The sequence below is a fragment of the Xyrauchen texanus genome, chromosome 2, assembly GCF_025860055.1.
Source record: "Xyrauchen texanus isolate HMW12.3.18 chromosome 2, RBS_HiC_50CHRs, whole genome shotgun sequence".
NCBI classification, from domain to species: domain Eukaryota; kingdom Metazoa; phylum Chordata; class Actinopteri; order Cypriniformes; family Catostomidae; genus Xyrauchen; species Xyrauchen texanus.
The window spans coordinates 21126899-21139435 of record NC_068277.1 but is presented as its reverse complement, the minus strand read 5'-3'; positions in this window follow the sequence as shown (position 1 = coordinate 21139435).

Below are 12537 nucleotides of genomic sequence, written 5' to 3'. Positions count from 1 at the left end.
CATGACTGTTCCTTCACAGGGACTGAGAGATGACAGGAGTGAACATACTCACATATAAGCAAACACACACACACACACACACACACACACACACACATACGCACACACAAACACACATATGCGCGCGCACATTACATGCTGCTGTGGGGACTTCCTATTCACACTTGTTCTTAATATTACCTGATTATAATTACTATAAACTAACCCTTTCCCTAATTTTTTTAAAAATATTTAAATATAAAATAAAGTTAGTAATTCCCTTTTTTTTTGCTGGAATATTCCCAGGACAGTTTTATCAGGTTTTTATTTTTCTGGGGACATTGTCCAAAATCTTCTCCCTCTACAGGGATACCACACCCAAAAAATGGAATAGTATTTGGAAATGTTTTGTTTTTACTGTGTGCCTGTGTGTTTTATGGCACTTTTTCACTGCACGTTACTGTTCAACTGCACTCAACTCTGCTTGCTTTACTTTTCTGAGCTTGCTTTTCCACTGCAGTTTAGCACTGCCTCAACGTGGGTGGGATTATAGGCTCTTTGCCATAGGTGCACCGCCTCTACGACGTGAGATCATCCTAAAGGTGACACAAACACACAACAAAGGAGCAATGGAGGATTTTGAAGGAATGGTGTTCTTGATTCTTTGCTGTTTTGCACAGCAAGACTACAAACTTTGTTTGAAAAGAGGCTGACGGCAGCAAGACAAAATACAGCTAAAAAAACAGAGGAGTTTGGGAAATCATACACCAAAGCGCAGAGGAGCACATCACTGTGTTTGCTCAAAGATGACGTACGAGGGTAAGCTAACCTACCATCTAGCTTATAGCAATGTGTTTAGGGTCTCAATCGCTATACGTACTACTGTCGCAAAGCATAGAATGAACTTAGCTCCCAATATCATGCATTGAAATACATATTCTTTGTAAGTGGCCGCCACAGACCATCTGTTTGGGTCTTTAACTGAGCTTCTGAGTGGTGGGATGTGATTGTTCCTGGTTTCACAAACACTCATGGGTGGAGAACTTTAGAGTGTCCAAAGAAACATTAACCTACCTGTGTCCAGCGGTGGAGAGATTGGACGCAATCTTGCGGCTGGCTCTGAGTACAGAAGTGTTGGACATCTTTTCGGAGTAAGCATAACAACTGTGTGCCAGTGTATTCAGGAGTTCTGCGCTGCAGCAGAGATGTTGTTGGTATCAGAACAAATTCATTTTCCAGATCAGGAGATGTTTAAAGAAATGTCTACCTACATTGAGAACAGGTGGGGGCTCCCACAGTTTATTGGTGCTATTGATGGCGCACATACCATCATAGCACCACAGGACTATCACTTTGACTATTTCAATTGTAAATGCTGGCACTCCATCGTCCTTCAAGATGTTGTCGATGGAAAGGGACTTTTCTGGAATGTTTTCACAGGACTGGCTGGAAGCCTGCAAGATGCTCGGGTTTTGAGACTGTCCACACTGTGGGAGTTTGCAAGCAGTGGAAACCACATGCCAGCTTACACAAGGAACATTGGTGTGGATGTATATGAGGGGCTGATGCGTTACTTGAATAGTTAAATATTCATGTAGTCTGTCCTGTCAAGAGTTGATCATGAATAAACTTTTGTACTATCTTTCATGTATAAATGTCTCCCATGCATTTTTATAAAACAGGTTTTTATCCTTTTGGTATTGATTGTTTTGAGTTATCATTTGGTACATGCTCATGAAATATGAAATCAATAAGAAAGGGATTTTTTTTTATTGAACAAAATATACATAAGACACATAAATACAAAGATATAAATGTTAAAATGTAAACACAACAAACTTAGAATGTGCAAAAGTACGTAGTGCAAAAAAGTGTGCAAAACAAAAACAAAAAACTATTTACATAAGGCAGGTAATACGGGGGTCTAGTTAGAGTCCTGTTCTTGCCGGCCACTCATCGCCCATGATGCTGAGGAAGGCTTGTTTGAATTCAGCCGTTTGAGCATTCTCCTCCATCCTCAAAGCCGCTTCAAGCTCCCTCGCTTGCTGAGCATTATCAATGGCCATCTGCAAACTGCGCTCCCTCTGTGCCTGGTTCAGCTCCAGCTGTGTCCGGTTCCTGCTGTTGAATGTTGGCCACAAGCATCTCTCTTAGGATGGAAAGATGTTGGTGCAGGCTCCATTTCCTCTTTCCTCTTTTGTTTTTTACATAAACTAGAGGTTGTTACCTTGACAAACACTATTTGTGACTACAATACTGCTAACTTGATCACGTATCAAGCCATTTATGAAAGAACTGTAAATTAACATCCCTTAAATGATCTACAGTTTGAACTAATCACAAAGTTGCAGTAGATAGAAATAATGTATTTATGGTGGAATTCATGATTTACATTTATGCATTTGGCAGACACTTTTACCCAAAGCGACTTACAGTGCACTTATTACAGGGACAATCTCCCCGGAGCAACCTGAAGTTAAGTGCCTTGCTCAAGGAAACAATGGTGGTGGCTGTGGGGATCGAACCAGCGACCTTCTGATTAACAGTTATGTGCTTTAGCCCACTACGCCAACACCACTCCTACCTATATTATATGTCCTATATTATTTCAGGCATTCAAACAGTCATGAGTCAAGCATTAGGTAAGCTTAACTTAAAAATATGATTTATAGCCGAGAGTGTTAGCCATATATCATACCTGTGACCACATGCTCCAGTGTCACACTGGTGTTGGAGGTTGGTGGTGTTGGTGGCCATGCTGGTGTCGATGCTGCTAGCACTGATGTGAATCTTGAGGGTTTTCAAGGAGAAGGGGCTCTTATTAAAGAACCCTGATCACTCAAGAAATCTGAAACAGAAAGTTTGTACAATTTGCTTGTATTGCACAAATTACTTTGACACAAAACAAACTAGCAACAACAACTCAGAACATTACTGACCATAAACAATAGCACGACCACTAGCTGTTAGCTACTAGCTCATTGTGCTGTACAAAACAGTTGTTGCATGGTGATTTTACACAAGTTAAATTGGCCTGGTTGTTTTAGAAGCAAACTTTCCAGTAGCTGGTCAACAAAATAAAGTGAATCTTTCAAGCAGAATATAGAGTTAACGTAACAAAACGTACCATCCTCCATCGTGGATTCCAACAACACTGTGGCCGAGTTCAGGGCACTCTCCCTCCCATTGCTCGCCGGTCTATTGCCATAGATATCGTCCATTTGGCAAACCACTTCCACTGTCTTCTGTTTGAACCACTCTGGCTGTTGTGGTCCTTGATGGTTCTGTAGTCACTTTTTAGTTTTTTTAACTTTTTCCTACACTGTTGGTAGGTCCAGTGGTAGCTGTGTGTGGCCAACAACTGAGACACTTCCTGAAATACTTTTTTGTTTCGCATCACCCCATCCAGCTCTCGTTGGATCCTCTCCTCAGCTACTAATGAGAGGAATATCTGCACCTCGTTGACAGACCACGGCGTGGTTATGTGCACAGCCATTTCTTTTCACAATAGATAGTCACGTGAACAAATTATACTGTTATCGCTGTTGCTTCTTTAAAACTTGATGTCCCGTGTCGCAAATCCAGTGAAGCTGGTAGTGACGATTCTCTCTGAACAATCAGTGATATGCAGGGTTTTTACATCACATTTAGTATCGGCTCGGCTCGCTTGGACCTCAACTGAGGTGGAACTACCAGTTACCAGGTACTATCCACAGTGGAAAACCAAAAAAAGCCTGAGTCGAGTTGAGCCATACCGCGTAGTGGAAAAGCCCCATTCATTTTTCACATGTGTTTTCCTTGCCACGTGACCGGCATGATTAGCATTTCCATGGAGAATGGAGAAGTTTACTGGTGGTTCTCTGGCATCCATCCCTCTTCCTCTCTGGCAGAGTCGGCGTTCTTCTTCATGGGGAAAAAAGACGGTTCTTTGCGTCCCTGTATTGACTATATGGGGTTGAATGACATCAAGGTAAAGAATTGTTATCCCTTGGAGATGTATATTGGTGATTCTCTGGCAGCTGGTATTATCCATCCCTCTTCCTCTCCGGTAGTGTTTGGGTTCTTCTTCATGGGGACGAAAGATGGTTCTTTGCATCCCTGTATAGACTATTGTGGGTTGAATGACATCATGGTCAAAAATTGTTATCCCTTGCTGTTGATGTCATTGGCCTTCAAAGTCTTGCAGGGAGCATCCGTCTTTACAAAGTTGGACCTCGCAGTGCTTACCACCTTTTCCGGATCAGGGAGAAAGAAGTATGGAAGACCACCTTTAACATGCCGACAGAGAATTTTATGTATTTGGTCATGCCCTTTGCCATTTCAAATGCCCCAGCAGTCTTCCAGGCCCTCATTATTGACATGCTTAGAGACATGATCTTCTCCCAGAATAGTCATGACCATGTCCAGCATGTTAGGAGAGTGTTCACCGACTACTAGAGAATCGTCTGTTCGTCAAGGTGGAGAAGTGTGAGTTTCTCAGATGGTCGGTTCCAATCCTGGGGTTCATCTTCTCATCTGATGGCATCCGGATGGACCCAGCCAAGGTAAATGTGGTTGCAGATTGGCCAACCCCAGATTCTCATAAAGCGGTCCAGCTGTTTCCGTGGTTTGCCATTTTTTTCCAGCGGTTCATCTGAGATTTCAGTCAAATCGCCTCTCCAGATTTAACCTCCACCAAGACATGCGTTAGACAAACTCAAAAGCTGCTTAGTTTTAGCCCCATTCTCATAAACTCAGTCAGTTCGTGGTGGTGGTTGATACATCAGAGGTGGGAGTTGGGGCTATTTTGTCCCAAAGAACTCCTTCTGATGGGTGGATGCACCCCTGCTCTTTTTTTCTCTCATTGCCTTACCCCTGCAGAATGGAAATAAACATCGGGAACATGGGGATTACTGGTGTTCAGATTGGCATTGGGGGAGTGGGCCATTGGTTGGAGGGTTCGGGGGTACCTTTTGTTGTTTGGACTGATCACAAGAACCTTGAATACATACGCACCATGAAACATCCAAAATTCCAGGCTGGCTCGCAGCGCACTTTTCTTTGGCAGATTGGATTTTACTATCTCGTATCGCCCCGGTTCCAAGGACGTTAACCCATTTGTGCCCACATTTTTCTGAATGGTTTCATGCATATAGTCATGTTAATAGTGTCCTATATGAACATGTTCTGCATTTATTTTCCCAAGTTTTTTTTTCTTCTTCTTGAAAATCATATTTGAATGTGCGGCAACTTTAGTTGCCAGTGGGCAAATATGTTGTATGCACGCCTTCAATGTCAAATTTTTATAGGAGGAGAACATTTGGCATCTTTCTCAAAATAACTGCTTTCAACAGATCAATCTTTATTCATAAACAAATTTATTATGTGTAAAAGTATAAAGACATTCACTGCAAACACAAAAAAGCTGCTTCTAGCTTATAATCTCTTGAATTTGAAAATAAATTATTAAAATGTCGTAATTATCTTGAATAAATGGGGATTTAAACCGTCATCAACAAACCCATTTTCTTAAAGTGGTGGAACATAGTGCAGAACAAAGTGCAGACATTAAGTTGCCCTAACAGGGCATTGTGTATCAAAAAGTTAAATGAAAATAAATATAATTAATGCATTAACTCCCATGGCGCTGGAGAAAACTCTGGCAACCAGCCTTTGGAAGGAGAGGAGATCTCTGTCTCCCTCTTTACATGACTGGTATGAATGAATGAAAGAATTAATTTTCAATGGGTGGGTTTTGAATGAATGAAATAATGAATAAATACATGTTTTGTTTTTGTGTCATGCCACCTAACATAGACCCCATCCTTCCAACCTGCCACCCCGCAGCCTCACCTCTCACTTCCCATTACACCTTCATGTAGCATGGCCAACACCACTTCTTTGATCGGATGCCAATCTGGTAATGGTTTACACATTGGTCATGCAGGTCAACACCACCCATATGTGCATTTCAGTCTTTATACTGTAGGTGATTTCATAAAATAATGTAAATGTAAACTCTTTACTTGTCTGAATTTCAACTTTATAATGGAATCATAAGCTACTAGTCATAAAAAGTATTAGGGTCCTTGACCGATTAGAATGAAACGCATCCAAACTGGATGAAGGGGTCTCAATATTTTGCCCCTTACAGGACATAATATCATAAAAGTTTGAAAAAGATAAACTACAGCAATTAATCCCATGCTTTAAGTTATTTTTGGTGGAATATTATAAAAGTAAAAAGCACTAAAAAAGACCAATAACCTTGATTTATTAACCTATTAACACAGTATACCCCATTTCCCAATGATATATGTACTTACAAGGCATTTGGCCGCCAGCAACTATTGTTGCCACTTGGACTTTTGACTAAGTATACAAGACACTATAGATCTCTTGTAATATTTGTTTTGTTTGGGTGATTCAAGAGACCTTCATGATTATGTAGATTTATGTATGTCAAAAAAAATGTTTTGTAGTAACATGAAAATTACCTTTTATTGGGAGGGTTTGACTTTGCCATGCTTCCTGGAAGAAGGGGTAGGAAGTTGACAGCATTATGTGACAGGAAGGAAGTGAACACCATTTTTTTTTTCTTGAAATCCTTTATTTGGTTGTTTTCTTGCAAGTCATTGAGATATAAAACATGGATAGCATCTAGAAAAATACTTACAAAAGGAAAATGACAACTATACACTGCGGCAACTATAGTTGCCGGTGGGCTTAAAAGTCAGACACTTTATCTTGCTCTTTTGAAACTGAGAGCATCTCGTCCTCCCCAGATCCCATTATTCCATTGATAGGGGGGTGACAGTGGTTTCTTGGGAGATCAAGTCCAGTCTGCTTGGCTTTGCGCAACATCACTATTCCCATGAAGTGCCCTAGGGGTCTGCTGTTTGATCCTGAATAAGTCAGAATGCAAATCCTGCAGTAGGGTCATTCGTCCAACCTAGCCTGCCACCCAGGATCTACTCGTACCCATGCGTTTGTTAAGAAATGGTTCTAGTGGCCATCATTAGCTCAGAACACTCATCAGTTCATTTCAGCCTGTCTGGTTTGCGCTAGCAATAAGACTTCCAGTTTTTGAGGGCAGCTCACTTTATCCCCCTCCACATATTCCCCTCAGCGAGGGAGACAGCTGCATTTGTCATAGATCCCTTCTTCCACGTTCATGGCCACCTGGGGGATGTGGTTTCCTCTTTTGTGTGTCACGTTTGTCGCCTGATGGTTCAGTGTTTTTTCTGTCGATGCAGTCTCGCCACTCTGTCAGTTTCTGTCTGTGCTCTCACCTAGTTTTTCTCCCGGTTTGGATTATTACCCGTTGAGTCCTGTTTATGGACTATTGTTCACTTCTGTGTATTGCAGCTTCTCGCTCACTATCTGCTGATCCTCTCATCATTCTCTTCCACCTGGGTGTTTTCAAGTTGCCATCACTCTTCACAGTTCCATGCCAGAGATTCCATTCTGCAGACTGTGCCGGTTCCATAATTTACTGCTATATTGCTTCTGCATTATCTGTGTTCCTTCAATAAATACTGAACTTTCATTCTCCCTGCATTTGAGTCTTACTCTGCTTTAAAACACCCTGACTAAAATTCTGTTATCATTTATTTACCCTCATGTTTTTCCATATCATATGACTTTTAATTAAGCTGAATGTTAGCTTCAGTCACCATTTACTTTCGTTGTATGGGAACAAAAATACAATGAAAGAAAATGTGACTACTAACATTTAGCTTGATCTCCTTTTGTGTTCCATGGAAGAAACAAAGTCATAAGGGTTTAGAATAACATGAGGGTGAATAAATGATGATGAATTTTCAGTTTTGGGTGGACTATCCCTTTAAGGATAGCAAACAGATAACAACATACACACATACACAAACACACTCCAAGCATCTAACATTCTAGCACAGAAATTTGAACATTTGACAATTGTCAAATTTCTTATTGTGCCTTGCATATTTTGCAGTCTAAAAAGCTGAAATTCTTCAATAACATGCACATGTGCAGCATGAGTAAAAGTAGTGTAATCATAATAATAACAATCAAAGTAACAGCTGCTTACTGATTTAGACCCCTGACCCCATAAACATGCTTTAGAAGTTTGTTAGACACTGACCGTAAGCATGAACATGCTGTAAATAAGATTGAGACAAGAAGAACACAAACCTGCCCACAACAGCTCTCTGAATTCAATAAAGGTCTTATATAAAAATGCCAATGAATTTTGAGAATTGTGTCCCACAGTGTCTGTAAAAATGGTCTTTGAAACATTCTTAAATCCTTTCCAATTTGGTACATGCTATCATTAAAGCAAAAGGGGCACATACCAAGTATTGACATTTTTCAATTCAACTTTTCACTTAAACTGTTATACTAATAATATAATTTTGAATGGAAATTCCTTTCCCTGTGTAGTGCAGGGACAGGATAATGAATAGTACTTATATATTTAATTATTATTATTATTATTTATTTTTTATTTTTTGCTTTTAGAGTATTTAAGCATTTTTCATTTATTATATAGATATACACATTTTACCATAGTTTTTTTTTTATTTATTTTTTTTATCACAAATAATAGCCAATTCTGCTTTTTGTGAGAGCCTATTCTCTCACAAATGCACCGTGGGATCACCTTCCTGCTGAGGGAAGGTGATCCCACTTAAAAGCTTGTTACAACGAAAGTGAGAAAATTAATATTTTCTGGAGGGTTCCACAAGACTGTTAGCATAGGATAAATTCATATAGTAATAACATGTTCCCTTCAGAGAACCCACTTAAAGGCTTGGCACTTCTGAGTGAGTAGAGCATAGGATCAGCCCCCTATATGCTGGACTGATAAAGGCACCTTCTTCAATGCTTCCGTGATTTACAAAGAAATCTCATAATGACACAATATGACTGTTATTGTGAGATTAATAAGAGATTTAAATTTTGTTTTATCTAATTATTAATTTAATTTATTTGTATTATCATTACAATTTCTCCCCTTTTTTTGGACGATCAAGGGCACCTTTAGATTTGTGAATGAAAGAGGCAGGGGTTTGTGCATGCACCTGCTGCCCACCTTCTTTGCATGCTACTTGGCAGTAATGTTGAGGCCAGTAAGAGGTTTGTTGAGTAATGAGAAAGAGTGCAGCAGGTCAGTCTCTCTCTCCACAGCACAGATCACATTCTCAGGATATTCTGTGGCCCCTCTATGCCTTTGATTTGAAATGCTGAAACTCATTCAAAGCACAACATAAAAAAGCCCAACCAATAGATGGCTTTCTCTCAAACAACTAATTTTGTAATGAGAAATTTCAGGGTGTGTACAGTATCTTGATGGTGTGTTTTTCTATGTGCCTGGTTTTGCGCAACAGTATGCAATTGTATTCTTCAGTGAGTCTGTTGGTGAAACTGGTGGATTATTATGCCTGGTTCATAATGGGAATATCTAACACATACAAACATAACAAAAACAATGTGAAAGACATGCATGAATAGGACATATGTGGACTTGTTCAAGATGCACTAATGTAAATTTAAGCGCAGTGTAGTTCTAGCAGGAAGACTAGCAGCTGTACATCGCACCATTAGCTAGGTAACTCCTAGCCAATCACATGTAAGACAATACTTTATAAGTGTGCTCACAATCTATCACATTGCTGTTTCAGTGTGCTAACATGGCAACATCATTCTATAGCACTGTCTTATGTCGAGTTCAATTTCCTCTCTCTGACTAACGAACATCCAGCATGCTGGTTTTACAGGCTGAAAAAAAAAAAAACACGGCACACGTCTCTTGAATTTCTAGGCATCACGCTCGATTCTCTGGACACGCAAGCTTCCCTGCCTAAATATAAACTCACAAATTTTGCCATGCGCATCATTCCTCAAGGCCGCTCCTAGTGAGCGTTTCACGCCTCCTCACTCTAGCCCATTCCGTAGACAACCTCCCCTACATATCAATCGATGACGGCTGCCACTAAGACCTCCCTTCTGGTCACAGCTACAGTATTAAATCACTGGAATGGCATTTCCTTTTTTACAAAAAAATAAATTAAATGAGTCTTCGGATAACATGTCCCTTTTCACGGATGTGGCTCCCTCCATAGGATTTGAGGGATATTTTCTAGGATCATGTTTCACAGGGAAATGGCCAGATGAATTTTAAAATATAGCTTCCCGTGCTCCCTCATCCGCTGTCTTTGAAATGTATCCCATCGTCATGGCCAGCATTATATGGGGTTCCATTTGGACAGGCAAACATGTCGTAGTTTTGCGACAATTCTGCAGTCGTCACTATAATCAATAAAGGCCGGTCCTCCTTTAACCATCATGTCCCTTATGAGACATCTGACATGGCAGAGCATTTCCTGCAACTTCATTATCTCAGCCTACATTGATTACTTCAATGCAATCTCTTACCCCCCATTCCTTGCCACCCCTCCCAGAGCTCCTGCTGGATTAAGCCACTCCTTACAACTCCATTTAAATTCTGCTCCAACTCTCATGCAGAAAGGACTTGCCTGGTCCACACTTCCTACTATTCCACCTGGGCCCACTATTCCTCCTCCTGCCAATCACACAGTACTCCTCTATTTTCTGTTCTGATCTCACAGTGTGCATGTTCATTTCCTTTTGCTTTCACAATAGACATAAAAATGTTCCTCCCCTATTCATCACTCCATCCACCATGTCACGCTACTGGTTCAGAAACCACCTAAACGCTCCCTAAAACATTATGGTCTCTCCCCTCATGTCTTCTCGGGTCATTCCTTTTGCATCAGTGCAGCTTCAACTGCTGCTCATCGAGGTGTACCAGAGTCCACTGTCAAGACACTCGGCCGCTGGTCTTCCTCACCCTACATGAAATATAGTCGACCAAACCCAAATCATCAAATAAGCTCAACTCTCCATCAGCCATAAGTTATCATACCTATCTGGTGGTGATTGGTGGCTCTCTCTCCCCTCACATCTTCTCAAATCTTACTATATCTACCCTCCTTGACAGGGCTTCCATAATCTCAAGCATGTTTTCCAATGCATAGGTATTGCACAAGCCAGCTCACTCTCGCTGGAAAGCTCTCAATATCATGGGATATCTTAAAACAGGGTATTGCATGAAACATAGGCATTATCGTATGGCTTTATGTATGCTGTTCACCTTGGCAAAGATTACCATTAAACAACAGCCGCCCTCGTTGGAGGGCTTGAGCCTCATTGGATATCTTTCAACGAAGGGTATTGCACACAACGTCACCATTATCGTATGGCTTTACACATGTTGTTCACCTTTCGGCAAAGATAACCATCAAACAATGTCCGCCCTTGTCAGAGGGTTTTCATAATCAAATGTTGTTTATCTGTCAAAAAAGATACTGCACAGCAACGCTGGCCTAAGGTAGGGCCCAACCATGTTGTTCGTCTTTGGCAAAGATTCTGCACAACCAGGGGCTTCTTGACGGAGAGCCCAAAATTGCTCTCAAGGACAAGGATAAAATTAAACAAACCAAAAAAAATGCACGGCTTTTCCTATTGCAAAGGTATTGCACAGCCATGCCAGAGATATCACGCACCATGTCAAATCTAGGTGTTCAAGGATATGACGGTTCCGTGATCAACATCTTCGGACCACCAGATGGGGCTTATGCCAAAGAGAAACATTACATTTCTGTTATATATTCATCAAAAAAATGCCATCTTAAATTTCACTCAAGTCTGTGAGTCTTCCTGATAGAAATGTAAGCGCAGTGTATTTCTAGCAGGAAGACTAGCAGCTGTACACATCGCACCATTACCTAGGTAACTCCTAGCCAATCACATATAAGCCAATGCTTTATAAGTCTGCTCACAATCTATTACATTGCTGTTTCAGTGTGCTAATATGGCAATCTCCACCACCCCACCACCACCAGTTGAGTCCCATCCTGCACGGAGGTAGGCTCCTCGCCCCTGCATCCTATCTCCGGCAGGATATGACGGTTCCGAGTACAACTTCTTCTATTAATTTACATAATAATGTGAATCAAAAACTGAAAAAATTTAATATATTTATTTATTATAAAAAAACAGTTTGTGATATAATACTGTAATGCTAGTGAATGTCATCACACTGCATGGGTGCACATGTGTCCGTGTTCATACACACAAACACACATGTCAGAAACTTTCTCTGTAAAATCATTTGCAATTTTGTATGGTGGAACTCAAAAATAACTTGCATGGTGAAACACACTATAAATTACATATTATTTTGTTTTCTGCCCTTAAAAAATTTACTAAATGCACTACATTTTTAAATGAAAAATATATATAGAGGCAAATTTCAGAAAATGTAATATTTGAGATTAATATATAGATTATTTTAACCTACCAGGAATTGTATCAGATCACACTGAACCCAGTCAGAAAAGCTATTATGATGCATTGATTCATTCATTTAACAACTGAAATGTCTTTTCATGAACAAATTGCTTCACCTGTACACAAACAGTAAAAGACTATGAACATGCAGTCTGTGTATTACACATTTGGGCCAATACTTCTGAAGTGAATAGTCCAAGGTTTAAGAAATGACCTTCGGGT